Genomic DNA, 14,565 nt, shown 5'->3' on the forward strand with positions numbered 1-14,565 from the left:
AGCTTGAGAGTTTTGTTTGGCAAGGGGTACGGGGTGAGAGTAAATACTAGTCTTCTGGAAAAATAATGACAGCTGCTGAGATGCAGAATCCAGGCTCTCACGGTCATCACTGCCTCCATGTCATTCTCAGGGCATGTGAATTTGTGCCTTGCCTGGGAACCTGAAGGCCGGGAGGACACGCTCCCCTTCAAGCCTCTCTCTCATATCTTGCTGTCACAACCCTTCAGGTAGAAGGAGTTGGCCTTGGGCTTCTAACATCCTTTACATAATTTTTATCCCACTTGGGCATAAGATCAAATTTTATGTTTTAATCAGGGAATGACAGAAGAACAGAGATACTTTTTTCTATCCTTTGTCAATCCTGACTATCCATTGCCTGGATAAGATGTCCAAACTTTCTTACTGAAGGACAGAAACTTAATATTAACTCTTTTATATATTACTACAATGAAATTCTTAAATCTTTTCTAGTCCACTCATCCCAACACTCACACCTCCCTCGGGTCACTATGGAAATCACATATACAGAAAAGAGTCTGCCTACCAATGCAGGGACATAGGTTAAATGCCTGGTCCAAGAAGATCCCACCTGTGGCAGAGCAATTAAGCTCATGTGCCCCAACCACTAGGCCTTACGAGCTACAACTACTAAGTTGGTGTCCCTAGAGCCTGTGCTCTGAAACAAGAGAAGCCACCACAATAAGAACTCTGCACGCCACAGTGAAGAGCAGCCTCCACTTGACACAATTACAGCGTGTCCGAATGCGGCAATGAAGACCCAGCACAGCCAATAAATGAATAAACACATCAATAAATGAAAAGCAAAGAGGAGTAGAACACTTATCTTCCTGACCGCTGGCCCATCTGTTATGACCTTCCTCCTACTACCTCTGCTAGGACCTGTTACATAATTTGCAGGGTCAAGTGCAAAATGCTGGGTCCTTTTATTGAAAATTATTAAAAGTTTCAAGACAATGACAACCGAGCATGAAAGCTAGCCCAGGACCTTTCTAAGTGGGGGACCATTCTTATGTGACTGTGCAGGTCACATGACCTTGAAGCTTGTTCCAACCTCTGTTTATTTCAGCCCTTCACCATCTTCAACAACCTCCTAACTGATATTCTTCAGACTTACTCCCTTGAGAATCATCCTGTACACATTCTCCATATAAAATGCTAGACATCTGGTTCTGTCACATCCTGTTTAAATCCTTCAATAACCCCCTGAAAGGGGGGTGTCCATGCTATAAATGTGAACTGCAGCGCACTCCTCCATCTGGCCTCTGATTGACTGGTCGTCTCCTATCTCTTTCCACTTTCTGCTTCACATGCAGTGTTCCAAATAGAAGTCAAAATTCAGATTCCATCCAAACCACCTGAGAAAGATGGTGAATCAACTTGGGATTATGCTATATACATGGCTTTGTTTCATGTTGATAGCAGTCTGTCCTTCTAGAAGAAACAGCGTCCACAGATGTTATTTTGTCAGCACAAGAAAGCTCAGGAACCATAAAATTAAATGCTATTTTAAACATGATTGAGATTTATAGACACTATCAATGTCATTATTTCTAATCCTGCTAGAGTACAAATTCTCAAAGAGATTTCACCATTCATGTATCTTTTTTTTTTTTTTTTGATCTTTTGAGCAAATATGTATTATACAATTGCTATGTCCCAGGTTCTTTGCTAGGTCCTGAGGCCAGATTGATGAATGAGAAGAAATAAGATATAATCCCTTTTTCCATGGAGGTCATTGTTTAGACAAGATGAGGAAGACAGTTAACAAAGCAATTAGAATGTAATCTATTGTGGCTGTTATATGTTGAGCCCTTACTGAACTGAACTGAACTACAAGTATAGCATGGTGTATTTCATACGTGCTATTGTTAATCCTCATAAAAATTAAGTAGTCTTATTCCTTTTTGACAAATGAGAAAACTAGGTTTCCAAGAGTATAAATAATATGTTATGTAGGTTATAAATGAGGACTTAAGTTCGATTCCAAAGCCCCCTTCTTCCTAGTATGTTACAATGCTGTATCTCATATTCATTAAGAATGGTACTCTAAAAGCCGGTCTGTGCAGAGAAGTTACCAGCAAACCCAGCCCAGGTTTATCTATAATAACAAGCTAAAGAGAAAAGGATAAGAAGTGACTGGTCTGTGGACAAGAGTAAAGAATGGCATACAAAGGAAGTACACATTGCCCAGCACAAAACAGTGTCATCTTCTAGCAACTGCAAGCAGTCTGGAAGGAAAGGATCATGTATGAAGTGAGGACACATGGACCCAAAAAGTCAGGCAAAGGGCCCTTGTCGTAAGTGCTCGGCAGGCCACCGAAAGAGCTCGGGCTTTGTTCATTAGGTGCGGGGGGTTCCTGGAGAAGACTTCAGTGGGAAATGATACATTAGATATGAATTTTAGAAAAACATACTGTTACCAATTTGGGGAACATATCAAAGGAACAGGAGACCGCAGGTGGAAAGACTGTTCAGCAGGTCACTGAAGTCTAGACAAAAATGGAGACAGTCTGAACAAAGTCAGTGTGGAGAATAATAAGAGGAAGCCCATTTTATGACACAGATAACAAGAAGAGGGATTTGGTGATCAGTTAAATCAGGACTTTGTGATAAATATGAAAAAGAAACCTACATAAATTGAAGGGTTTTAATTTAAATACTGGAGTGAATGGTTCTTAACCCAATTGCTCACCCAGATCTACAACCCCAAGCAGCAGACGTGTGAAGTTTTATCTTTTGTCATAACTTTCCACTTAAGAAACCATTACAGCCTTTATCTTCTTCATAATTGAAGCACATTTCATTCCCACTTTCTTGAATCACACAACCTTGTTGTTGAGTCTCTTCTCAATAGAAGAGTCTGTGATTACTTAGGGATGTTGCCTTTCATCTCAATTATTTTCTAAGAAGCTGTTAACTGTTCCAGGATAAAATGTTCCACAGCTTGTGTACTGGGAAATCTTTACCCTGTTATAGCTTTCTACACTATACACTGCATTTTCATGAAAAGTTTCTGTTTGAATTCCCTCTGAGATGGGAAGGAACTGAATTTCCTATTTTCAAATATGGAAAAGGAAACTTCCAGAGAATCTGTGTCATTCCTGTTCAAACAGGGAACAGAACCCAGGTCAGGCTGGTTTTCTGAAAAGGCGGGCATTCATCGCCATGACTCCTGCCTCTAGCAGCCATGTCTGAATTTTACTGACCAGCAGCAAAGTCACTAGCATGTGCCCTGTAATTAAACATGAAATTTTATTTTTTCAAATGTATAAGGAACCAACAACTGTCAAGGGGAAGCTAAGGCTTCCAACAACTGTCACCTGATTTGGGGAAGCTAAGGCTCAAGCCAGTTGCTGTTAAGTAAGTATTCATCTGGTCCCTTGAATTTCCTCCCCACCCTTCTGAGACATTATGCGTGACTGGATCCAGGCAGTTTGCACAATGCAGTGCATCAGCTAATTGCTCCTCTGCTTACGATAAGTACAATTGGCTACACTGGCTGGAAACCCGACCCAGGGAATAGGCTATGAAATTGGTATTGAAGCTTTGGCAGTGGACTGGCTGATCAGGATACTGAATGAAAAGCTGAAACACAAAGCACAGCTTGTTTTGTTTGGTTCGGTTTTTTTAACAGTAATTTCTAGTGGCGGAGACAGATGTTTCTTGAAGTGGCAAGAGATTTGCTAAGCAGAACGTTATAGCACTTACTGTAATTGCTTTATTAATATTGTATGTGTTTATGGCTTCTATCTGTTGGCTTGTGGCACCTCTTATTTCAAATGACTTTAGGTTTCCTGATGACTGGCAGTTAATCTTTACTCCAGAGATCCTTTGAGCCCCATATTCAGCTTTGTTCCTGCATAGTGAATTATTTCATATGAAGTCACATTTTCGTTTGCTTTTATTGCACTTAGAAGCCCTCAGGGGGCACTGGAACACCATCAGAGATGGCAGTCCAGTATCTGCCAAGGAACCTCTAGTCTGCAGAGATATAAACGCCCAGATGCAAGCCCGTCCTTGTGAAAGAAATGACCTAGGACATCCTTAGCCAAGTCTCAGAGCTTAACATCAGCTACCATATCAGCTGAAGGGCCTAAGAAATTTTAGTCCAGGGTCTTGAAAATACTAGATTCATTTGGGAGGGTCAAGTTTGTAACAGGCATATTCTAAATAACCTCTTTTTTGGTGCATGGTTTACTCTGCTTGGAAAAGCAGGGACAGTATATTGATTCTCTTTTAGTGTGTGACCAAAAAAAAAAAAGGGAAGAAGGAATTGATAAGGACAAATAAATGCAAGTTAAATTTGGAAGTGATGTTTTCAGAGAAGGTTGGTTGTTTTGCTCAATAGCTATTGTATTTCCTCTCTTCCCAGGCCCACCTGAGTGGCTCTGAGTGGGTCCTTCATCTTCTCTCAGCAGGTTTCTGCTGTTTTCTGTGCTTGCTCCCTGGGCTTTCCTGGGTGAGGAGGGGAAAGGGGAATCCTTTGGGGTGTTTTCCTCTGAGTTTCATGGCTGACATCATTATTGTTTCAATTTGATTTAGAATTGCCCCTAATGGATCTGGGGGTTCAGTGTGGGCCCCACTCAAACAAAGGCCATAAAGGGCGCAAGGAAAGAGCAGCAGAGTTACAGAAAGATTCAGATTATCAAGTCCTTTCCAAGGGCTGCTAGGACCTGCTTATAACACCAGCCTGCGTGGAGGACGGAGCAGGGCATGGTGTCCACCGCATTACACCAACCTGCGCGGAGGACGGAGCGGGCATGGTGTCCTCTGCGTAACACCAACCTGCGTGGAGGATGGAGCCGGGCATGGTGTCCTCCGCGTTCGGTGCCATGTTGTGACAGTCAGTCCTTTGTGAGTCCTTCTGCAAAGACTCACAACAGGAAGCTTCCAGATTCACTGGTGAAAAAGAAGCATCTTTCTTTGATTCATGTCTCTAGGAAGAAGCCTGCTCAATATTTAATTTTAATCTAACATGTCACACTTTTTCCATGCCAAGAACTAACCCTCCAGTTATGCATAATTCAGCGTAGTGGACAAGACTGACAACAGTGCTCCTGCAGCGGATGCTGTTGAGACAGGGTGTGTGGTAGCCAGCACTGTCACCTTCCCGCAGACTTTCAGGAGGCATTTTTAAAACCAATCAACATATACAGAAATTATTCGATGCAGAGAAGAAAACACGAAAATGGAGTAAAAACATGTAGTTTTTTTTAAATACACTCTGCAGGAAGCATAAATAAGTGCAGCTTAGAGCTAACCACTGCTCAGAGATAAGCTTTCTGGGCTTTAGTTTCTCCATCTGTCCCAATGGCCCTTCTTTAAATAATGTGTGTGAGACAGATTTTAGAATAACTCGAGACAAAGAAACAGGACAGCAGATATACTTCCATGATGCTCCATTATTGTTGCCTTCCAGTTGTAACTAGTAAGAAATTGAGTCAGCCTTCTCATGGTGAAAAAATATAAAATGATAAGAATTAACCGGAGCCAACATTCAACCCTCACAACTACAGTCACAGTTGTTTTTATCTTCAACAATCATCATTCCTCGCCTCCAAATCTAATTATTCTCCTTAAAAAAAGACATTAATGCTACTTCATTAATACAAATAAAGAGTCAAATAAGGATACATATCTATAGAAGTGACATTTCTGTATGTAAGCTAATACCATCTTGCAGGTAAACAAAGACAATTTATAAAGGCCAGGTTACCACATAATATTATTAAAATACTGCCATTCCCTCAAGCTGTTCCACAGCACAACCAATCTGACGCATTAACATACTGCATAGTGAAAAGGCTACACTTGCAAAATCCCCAGATTTTGTTTCCTTTAAAATATTGTGTACAAAAAAAAAAGTCATATTCAAGACATTGCTTATCCACAACATCCCTGAAGTGCTTTGACAGCTATGAGACTCTTTTAAAGTAACGGAGCCATGTATACATGCATTTGTTCCTCCTTAATGCTTATTCTTTTTGTATCACTTACCAGCATTTAATTTCACTTTTCCTTATGGTTAGTTCTTAACATTGTACATTTTTTTTTCTGTGTGGTAACAAACTTTCCAAATGGATGCTTCTGAGAGGAAGCTACTTTATCTTATCTGTATATTACATCGGATGCCTTCCTGGTGCACAGTTCAGTTCAGTTCAGTCGCTCAGCCGTGTCCGACTCTTTGCGACCCCATGAATCGCAGCACGCCCAGGCCTCCCTGTCCATCACCAACTCCCAGAGTTCACTCAGACTCACATCCATCGAGTCAGTGATGCCATCCAGCCATCTCATCCTCTGTCGTCCCCTTTTCCTCCTGCCCCCAATCCCTCCCAGCGTCAGAGTCTTTTCCAATGAGTCAGCTCTTTGCATGAAGTGGCCAAAGTACTGACAGTGTCTTAAATTGCTTCCTTTAAAAAAAAAAAAAAAAAGAACAAGAAGCATCAGTTAGATGACCTAGAGGGGTGGGCTTGAGTAAACTCTGGGAGTTGGAGGCCTGGTGTGTTGCAGTCCACAGGGTGCCAAAGAGTTGGACACGACTAAGAGGGGTGGGATGTGGGATGCATGGGAGGGAGGCTCAGGAGAGAGGGTATACCTGTATACTTGCAGCTGATTCATGCTGTTGTGCAGCAGAAATTAACACAACATTGTAAAGCAATTATACTCCAATTAAAAAAAAAAGAAAAAGAGAAAGAACGAGTGGAGGGTAGTGAAGGAAGGAAGGAAGGAAGGAGAGAGAGAAAGAACCTCATGGATATTTTCCCTCCAATTTCTCATTTTCTTCAAATCCAAGATGTGCAGTTCTCAAGAACATTATGTTCCCTGGGCTGATCAGTATTCTCTTTCAATAACACCACAGGACATAGCTGTTGGGCACAGAAACTAAATGTCATGAATTCAGCGCCTGCTACTTGGCAGGGAACTCTGGCTGCACGCTTTTTATGTAATGGTTTTTTCACCTTCACTCCTTCATTGTGCCTTTTTTCAACAAAAGTTAGACAGCAATAACGAGCACATTTACACACCGCAGTTAATGATTATAATAGTATAAAGTAAGAGGATAAATACTTATTAACACAAAAAAATACAGTATAACCCTGCAATGAATAGAAAAAATTATTTCAGCAGTTAATGAAAACATGGATACATTTGACAGAAGTACTTAGGGGAAGAAAATCGCTTACATGCCTCCTGGGGTCAAATTAACTGGGTGTGTATGTGTTTAATCCTTTCAGGACTATAAAATATAATTGTTGTAAACTGCCACCCTCCTTGCCTCCTATCCAAGTCTGAGTAGGCACCACCCCCCCCTCCAAGTTCTTTCTTACCTTTCAGAAGCTAATCTGAGTTTCTCTTCCCAAGAAGCACCACAATGTCTGCAGGAAAGGAGGCTAATAATGTCTTCCTGGGAAATCCTATATTCTGTTCCCTGGGGTTAATTGTTGATCGAATAACAGACAATCAGAGCAGTAGCCACTTGGGTGAAGAAGGAGGAAGGAGGGGAGCCATAGATAGAACAGGGGAAAAAAAGGATACTTTCAAAAACATTCCCAAAATTATCAAAGTTAAGTTTTCTTTATTAATTAGCATTTTTACATCTTTTGATACTGCACTCTGTTAACTCGATGGCCCAGACTAATAAAATTAAATACATATTAATTAATGGTCTTTCTACAATCACCTCATTCTTTGTTAATCTAGGCATTAGCAAATAGCTTTCCTCAGTATATATGGAATATATATCCCCAAGGAGAAGGCACTCATCACATATATAGAGCCAGTCTATCAAGCCTTAGATAAGTAAAATAACCTTAAAGACATTAGCAAGTAATTGAATAAAATTAGTAAAGGAGCAGTCTAGGGTTAGGATCAATCCTTTCTGATTAGAAATGTCATGAAAGTAAAGAAATTCTCTTGAGACAATTCACTTATGATGGAAATTTTTTCCATAATTTTTGCAAGTTGAGATGAATCACTTAATTACTCTAGCTCTCAACTAAATCATAGCATCTATAAAAGAGCACGGCTGGGCAAGGTGGCTACAACTCTAGAGTTACTTGATTTATATAATGTTAAAAATTTGTGGTTATAACTAAAAGATGTACATATATATATATACACTTCAATGTTCTCTACAGCACTATTTATAATAGCTAGGACATGGAAGCAACCTAGATATCAACAGATGAGTAGATAAGGAAGTTGTGGTACATATACACAATGGAATATTACTCAGCTATAAAAAAGAATGCATTTGAGTCAGTTCTAATGAGGAGGATGAACCTAGAGCCTATTATACAGTGTGAACTAAGTCAGAAAAAGACAAATATTATATATTAACACACGTGTATGGCATCTAGAAAGAGAGTACTGGTTATCCTATGAGCAGGGCAGCAAAGGAGAAACAGAAATAGAGAATGAACTTTTGGACATGGTAAGGGAAGGAGAGTGTGGGATGATTTGAGAGAATAGCATTGAAACACACATATTACTGTATGTAAAACAGGTGGTCAGTGGGAGTTTGCTGTACGACACTGGAAACCCAAAGCAGTGGGTTTCTGTGAAAACCTGGGGAAAGAGGTGGGAGGGGGCTACAAGAGGAAGGGGGCATATGTATATACCTATGTCTGACTCATGTTAAAGTAAGGCAAAAACCACCACAATATTGTAATTATCCTATAATTAAAATATAAATAATAAAAAAGAAAAAGAAAACATTTGTGGTTATTAGCAAAAAAGGAAGATTTCAGAATATGAGGACATGAATAGATCATCTTAGATTTCTTGATAACATAAACCTTAGCGATGTAGATTTCAGTAAGTTGTATACAGAAATATGTGGGATTTTACTGCCAGAGAATCTAAAAACATCCCTAAGACAGGATGGGAGACACCAAATATTTCAAGCAATCACAGAGCAGAATAAAAGGGAAACAACTCAAGGAACTGTGTCTCTTGGAAGCAGACATGAAAAGGGAATTTGGGGACAAGATGTTTAACAAGGGAGAAGGGGGGATGATGTCCCTCAGGGACTGGAAGGAGCAGGAGGCAGGCGTGGGTAAGGAAAGGCATCAGGTGATGGTGCTGATCTGACCCCTGCAGAAGGAAAGCGGGGAGGGGCAGGATGGGGCAAAGTTGCTGGAGGCAAATTCTCCACCAGCCCAAACAGGAACTACAGGCTGACTAACCATGTCCTGCCAAAATGGTCAGGTTCCAGAATCCCCCCGCCACCACATGCTCAGACACTGGCTGGGGACTTCCGGGAAAGTCTGAAGTCTTGATCCAAAGCGGAGGTGATGATGTCTCACTGTGGATTTGATTTGCATTTCCCAGATGATCAGTGATGCTGAGCACCTTTTTATGTACCTGTTGGCCGTTTGTATGTCTGTTTTGGAGAAGGATGGCTATTATCAAAAAACTCAAAAGACAACAAGCATTAGTGAGGATGTGGAGAAAAGAAAACAGTTGCACTCTGTTGGTAGGAACAGAAAGTGGTGTAGCTACTATGCAAGAGAGTGTGAGGATCCTCAAACAATTACAAACAGAATTACTTCTGGGTATATATTCAAGGGGATTGAAATCAGGATCTAGAAGAGATATATTCCCATGTTTGTTATAAATTATTCACAATAGCCATGGAAACAACCTAACTATCCATCACTGCACAGTGCAAATTACTTTTCAATTTAATACCATTTCAGTCTTTCCTTTTTTTCTATTGTATCTTATTAAATATTGAACTACACTGTATGTGAGGTATGAGTGCATCTTTTCAAGTATCAGATATAAGCACATGGCTTGTTATTGCCACTGAATTTAATTCAATTTTTTTCCTACGCACCAGTGCACTATTGTAACGTGTTATTTCACTATCTTAAGAAAACACCACAGATTATTATATCTACATAATTTTAATTGATAATTAAATTGAAATTAATGATTTTACAATGATATTATCAACTTATTTCCATGGGAAACTTATCATTTAAAATAAAGAGTTGAAATGGTAAAATTACTATTGAAACTGAAGCAATAAAGAAAAAAGAAAGAAGAATATTTGCCACAAATATACTAAATGCAAAGTGGAATCTGTTGGGGCAAAAAGAAGAGCTATTTGTTGTAAAAAATTTTTACAAAGAAGATACATGACTCTATGCCTTTGCTAAAACCTATTCAGAGTGGATGTTTCTGTGAGGGTACTTTTCCATAAGATTAACATTTAAATCAGTCCACTTGCATAAAGCACATATTCTCCCATAATGTGGGTGGCCCTCATTCAATCAGTTAAAGGCCTGAATAGAATAAGAGACTGACCTCCCCTGAGCAAAAAGGAATTTTCCAGCAGATGGCCTTCAGACTTGAACTACAACATCTGCTCTACCCTGGGTCTCCAGCCTGCCAGGCCACCCTGTGGATCTCAGACTTGCCAGTCTCCATAACTACATGAGCCAATTCCTTAAACAAATCTTTTATATACACATCCTATTGGTTCTGTTTCTCTGGATAACCCTGACTAGGGTACACTGCAACTCATACCACCACTGAGTAGGCAAGCCCCATTGCCCAGCTCTATCATACTTTTAGTCCCATGTCTGACCAGAGCAGGAATCTAAGAACCTTAATTTCCTTCCCTTGGACTTCTTTCCTGATGGCTCTATTTCTGAGAATGACTAACTCTAATAACTGACATCCTCAGAGACTGTCAACCTGGGTCCCCACAGAAAGACAGGTCAAGGTTAACCCTTGGGAAGCACAGAGTTGAAGGGGCAAAAACGCACCTGTTGAGTGTTCCATCTTCCTGTCATTGATCCTCTTCCTGGCCTTGTGGTGATGCCGAAAGACAAAAAATGAAGGAGAGCTGGGAACTTCATGTTACTCCCCTCTATCTAGGCAAGATGAAGATATTCATCCATCACAAATAAATGCTTTTCTGGGTTGAATTCGTTACAAGCATTCATTACAATCCGTTTCCCACTTCTGTCATTCATTTAAAGTGGATAAAATAGGACTTCCCTGGTGGCCCAGTGACTGAGATTCTATGCTCCCAGCAGAGGGGACCCAGGTTTGATCCCTGATCAGGGAGCTAGATCCCACATGCAGCAACTAAGACCTGGCACAGTCAAATAAATCAAGTGGATGGAATAATTTTTCATTGTTTCTTCTCTGAAACACTCAAGCAACAAAGGTTTCCTCAATTTGAGGCCTTCAGTTGACATGTCCTTGGCTGAAGAACGCACAGATCCTCAGAAACATCTGCGCCTCGTTCAATGGGATTCTGTTCCCCACTGCCCTCCAGGTCAGCCCTTACACAGGAAGAAGATTATCCCAGATACAGCTGAGGCAGAAGGCAGCTGATGAACTATGTAGAGAAATATCACCTTGGGTGTTCTGAAATACCTTAGAAAGACAAATTATCACCACTGATTAACGGTGTTTGGGATTTTCCCTGCAAATTCTACCATACCTGGGAAGATGGTCAGTGAATTTTGCATGGGAGTCTCCAGCTCCACTCTGATCTCTTTCCTGCCCAACGTTTCCCCCTAGGAGGATGGTGTCGAATTACTTTCTGAGAGTTTTCATTCAAGTGCCTTCCGCTCCTGGGAGCTGTTCCAAATTAAAGGAGACTAAAGAAACATTGTAAGTAAAGGATCCAAAATATGTGATCCTTAATTGTATTTTGAACTGGAGGGAAAACATGCTGCAAAGGTCATTGCTGGGTGGGTGAACTGAGACTACTGAAATAAAGGTGGCAGATAAGACAGAGCAAATAGGACAAATTATAAACAATAAGTCAGAGAAGGCAACGGCACCCCAGTTCAGTACTCGAGCCTGGTAGGCTGCAGTCCATGGGGTCGCGAAGAGTCGGGCATGACTGAGCAACTTCACTTTCGCTTTTCACTTTCATGCATTGTAGAAGGAAATGGCAACCCACTCCAGTGTTCTTGCCTGGAGAATCCCAGGGACAGTGGGCTCCTGTCTATGGGGTCGCACAGAGTCAGACACGACTGAAGTGACTTAGCAGCAGCAGCATAAACAATAAGTGGATCTGGGTACTGTCTTTACTAGCCTTGTAAATTTCTATAAGTTTCAAACTGATTCCTAATGAATGGTGTTAAGAAATGATCCACTGATCATTCCTGCTGAGTTTTAACAATGTGTGTTTGAGACAGACACACTAATGCCCACAGCTGTCACTACCACATCCGACTCCTCAAAGTGAGAAATTCAAACTTTTTGAAAAAATTATTTATTTATTTTTGGCGGTGCTGGGTCTTCATTGCTGCGCGCAGGCTTTCTCTAGTTGCGACCGGTGAGGACTACCCTCTAGTGTGGTGCATGGGCTTCTCATTGCTGTGGCTTCTCTCGATGCAGAGCTTGGCCTCTATAGAGTTCAGGTTTCAGTGGTTGTGGTACCCTGGCTTAGATGCCCTGCAGCCTGTGGAATCTTCCCTAAAGAGGGGTGGAATTGATATCCTTGTACTGGCAGGCAGATTCTTAACCACTGGACTACCAGGGAAGTCCAGAGATTGCAACTTTAAAGGAGTTTTATTAGATTCGGACTCAGACAAAAACACCAAGACATGATTACAACTATGGTTCTAACATTTTCAACAGGGATAAAAATTACTGGAAAATGCAAATAAAAGAAAAATACATATATGTAAACATACAAAAAATGAAAGAATCATGTTAATATGATTTTAAACCTTTGCTCTGTAACATACCTGCAGTGTGGCCTGGGAAAAGTCATTTAACTGCTTTCTCACTCAGTTCCTTTATCTGGAAAATAGAGATAAAAATCCTTTGTTACAGAAATAGACTTATGATTAAGAAGACCAACAGAACCAATAGAATATTTTCTGGACCTAAAATGCCTCTATTCAGAAGATTCCAATTTTTCTAAATGCACCTGGGCAGTTCCTAGTCCAACAGTACACAGGACACAGTCCTACAAGCCAATAGATTGATTCTCCTCAACAAGATAAAGTGCTCCGTTCTCATATTTTTGCATGTTGATATCACTACCTCGTAATGCTGGTCTACTGAGGACCAACTCCAGGCAAACGTCCCCCACTTCAGCCTTTTATGTGATCCTCCTGAAAGTTCTTTCCCCTCAGCCTTTCTCTTCCACTAAAACCCACTATTGGGTTAGCAGATTTCACTTCATTTCTATATCTCTTCAAAGTGTTTCTACATTGGGGTAAAGCTGCCACATGTTCACTTTACCATGCCTCCTGTGACTTATGGAACATCTCCCTTTTAATCTATAGTTGTCATTTTCTACCAACAGCAACATTTTGTTTCCAGCCTGTTACAGAAGAGAAATAAATATTCAGGTATAGGTATCCATGGCTGTGCCCTCTGTGCATCACTGTACGTATCTAAAAAGAAATCTACCTCTAGAGAAGAGTCTATAATTGCATGGAGAGTATGAACTGTTATTTGAAAACTGCAGCCTGCCAAACCTGAGGATGAAGGGTGTGTTTCACTAAATTCTTGAAATTCCCAATTTGAAAGCTTAAACCAATGAAACAGAAGGCTTTATCATGTATTCCAATGCAAAATATTATTAAACAATTTTTATTAAAAAGGAAAGAATACAAAAGTTTTGGCACTTTTGCTTATGTAGTTTCAAATGCATACTAAAATATTGACATTTTTAAGATAAGTTTCTTTTAAAGTAATTTTGTGCCTCAAACCCAATTTTTTCCCTAGGTGTTGCTTTGAAGAAATCCTATGGAGACAGCATTTCAGGGTTTCATATAATAAAATCACATTTGAGAAACAAGAAAAACTGCAAGTCATTCATGGCCTAACTGAAGATAAAATGATAACCAATATTTCTGCTCTCCGCCTATGTTCCCCCAAAGAGAAAATAGTTACCTTTATTTCTAGGGAGTCAGACAAGGGACTTCTGGAATGAAACATATGGATTACAAAAATGTACATTAGACTTAGGAAAGGATCTATGGGGTGAATTAGATTAAGGATTTAATATAATACAGAACTGAGTCCTAAAGGGGGTTTGTCCATGGCTCCTCAGTTAGCAACGGCACCTCCACAACTACCTTGGACGCCGTGCTCCCTGCCTTGTCCTATTTCATGGTCCTGCACATCCTACCAGCCCTATAGTCCTATCTCCAACATCCCTCCCCCTTAACAAGGCCCCCTAAGGCCTTCCTAGACAGGATGCTTCGGAATAACATCTTTAAAAGTCCTTATTTCCACCCTAGTTGCTTTCCTTCTGTAATAGTAAGCCTCTCTTAGATTCTAACAGAAATACCCCATTTTTTGTTCACTGAAATGCAATTTGATAGCCTTCACATCACTTCCTTTTTTCTTTTACCTCCTTTTATCCAACATTATTCAACTCCTGCTGAATGAGAGGAACCTCGACAGATGTGGAGGATGTAAAGTTAGACCAAGTTCCTGCCAGAAAGAACCCCCAGTGTTCTTTGAGTTATTTCTGCTGTCATTATTGAGGCTATCTACCAATTTGCAATTCTCTTGTTTCTTCCTGATTTTTTTCTATTTGACATGAAC

The 14,565-nt window shown here is 40.4% G+C and overlaps 1 long non-coding RNA gene across 1 annotated transcript; it reads right to left on the bottom strand.

Moving 5' to 3' along the window:
* Positions 1 to 5,210: 5,210 nt before the first annotated feature.
* Positions 5,211 to 11,534, bottom strand: LOC132659181 (uncharacterized). Its single transcript, XR_009599244.1, has 3 exons — positions 11,486 to 11,534; positions 7,350 to 10,907; positions 5,211 to 6,431 (listed from the first exon to the last, which is right to left on the bottom strand). It is a non-coding gene; the product is annotated as an uncharacterized LOC132659181 (long non-coding RNA).
* Positions 11,535 to 14,565: the final 3,031 nt, after the last annotated feature.

Source organism: Ovis aries, chromosome 2 (assembly GCF_016772045.2).
Source record: "Ovis aries strain OAR_USU_Benz2616 breed Rambouillet chromosome 2, ARS-UI_Ramb_v3.0, whole genome shotgun sequence".
In the NCBI taxonomy this organism is placed as follows: domain Eukaryota; kingdom Metazoa; phylum Chordata; class Mammalia; order Artiodactyla; family Bovidae; genus Ovis; species Ovis aries.